Source organism: Galeopterus variegatus, unplaced genomic scaffold (genome assembly GCF_000696425.1).
Source record: "Galeopterus variegatus unplaced genomic scaffold, G_variegatus-3.0.2 Scaffold3987, whole genome shotgun sequence".
Taxonomy (NCBI): Eukaryota; Metazoa; Chordata; class Mammalia; order Dermoptera; family Cynocephalidae; genus Galeopterus; species Galeopterus variegatus.
In genome coordinates this window covers 167,212-169,060 of record NW_007730098.1, presented here as the reverse complement: position 1 = coordinate 169,060, position 1,849 = coordinate 167,212, and positions in this window count along the sequence as shown.

The following is a 1,849-nucleotide window of genomic DNA, read 5'->3' as shown; positions in this document are numbered from 1 at the left end:
ATACTGAAATTTCTTAAATGTCTGGAAATCTGATATTTCAGAATTCAAATGACATCTCCCAAACTATATTTTCTACCTTTGTCAGACTATGCATCCCCTTGAGGATTGGGAAATGACCTTCCAGCTCAGTAGAGAGAAAAGGTCAGTAACTCAAGAGGCACAGCCTCCCAGCAATCACTACTAGGGATGGCTGACAGACCATCCTGCTTTTGTGCTTTTGCTTATGCTGTTCCCTTCGCCCAGGGAACCTCCTTCCCTCAGCAAAGACACCTGCTTTAGGAAGCCCTCTCTGATTATTCTTATTTAGAATTAAAAGCTTCACCATCTGTGTAGCCTCTAGACATAGCTCATGAAGTCTAATCATAGACGAGAGCCTTGATTCACCCACTTAGGACACATTTAACCCCTATTTTAGATACAATTTGAAAAATTTTAATAACTGGATTTCTTATTCCAAAGCTGATTTGAAATAGCAAATTAGAAAGGGAAAAAGGCTCCTAGCAACAGACATGCTGGAGGTGACAAGAAGTAAACGTCATTTAAAGAGTTAGGCATTATGGGAGAAGATGCAGAAAAATATATAAATGCCAATCTTGGGCTTCTGGAAACCGAGTCATTGGGTCACTTTGTGCAAGGGTAAATACTTTCCCAGAACCCAGGAGTTCTTGAGGGCTGCGTATCTTAAATAACTGATATTTTTTTAACACAACTATAAGGCATCAAGTGATAACTCTAAACTCTGGGCAAGAAGTGAGGAAAGTCATCCTAGAGTTTTAGGATTTGAAGCTTGACGAGATCTTAGAAGTCATCCACATTTTAAAGATGCGACACTGAAGCAAAAAGAAGTGACGTAATTTGCTCAAGGTCACAAAACTATTTATCTGCGGAGCTGGAACCAAAGCTGATCTACTTGTTCTCATATCAAATACCTGGAAAATTCACTCGATAAACTTTTTACTCCAGGATGCCACTGAGTTGATGAGGCATTTATGGAGGAAAAAATAATGTATCTTCCCCAGCTCCCTTACACAAAGATACTTTCTCTTATCACTGATGACAAACACCGGGTAAGGATACCTCTCTATTTAGAAACAGGTGTCAGGGCTGGCCCGGTGGCGCACTGGATAGTGTGCCGCTTGGGAAGCGCGGCGGCGCTCCCACCTGAGGGCGTCAGGGCCGGCCCGGTGGCGCACTGGATAGTGTGCCGCTTGGGAAGTGCGGCGGCGCTCCCGCCTGAGGGGTCGGATCCCACATGCAGACCGGTTCCCGCTCACTGGCTGAGCGAGGCGCGGGAGCAGCGCCGAGGGTTGCAATCCCGTTGCCGGTCCCCAGTCCGGTACGGGGGCAACACTGAGGTTTGCAATCCGTTGCCGGACACAGAAAAAGACAAAAAGACAAAAAAAAAAAAGAAACAGGTGTCAAAAGGAAGAATGAAACAAGAGTTGGCATTTATATCTCTATGACTAAAATGGAGTAAATAGCGCGACTTGGGGGTGATAGAACACTTGAAAGGGCATTCTCTAATTGGGGTGATTAATATTCAAGTTGGTATTACAAATGGGCAATGTGACCAAAGGCTGTAATAAAAGCAAAATTCCCCAAATGCATGGCTGTCCATCAAGATGCAAATGACAGAAGAGAAACAAACGGCTGATGATACACAAATGATTTTAATGCTCTGTGCATCTGCAGCCATTTATTTTTGGGGCTTGGGCCATGAAGAAAGAATAATAGGATTGATCTATGGCAGTTATAAACCACCACTGATAAATAAATATACATCTTCCTCTCTATGCAGGAGCAGATGTTCAGAACAAGGTGGTTCATATAGACAGACAGCTCTTTAAAT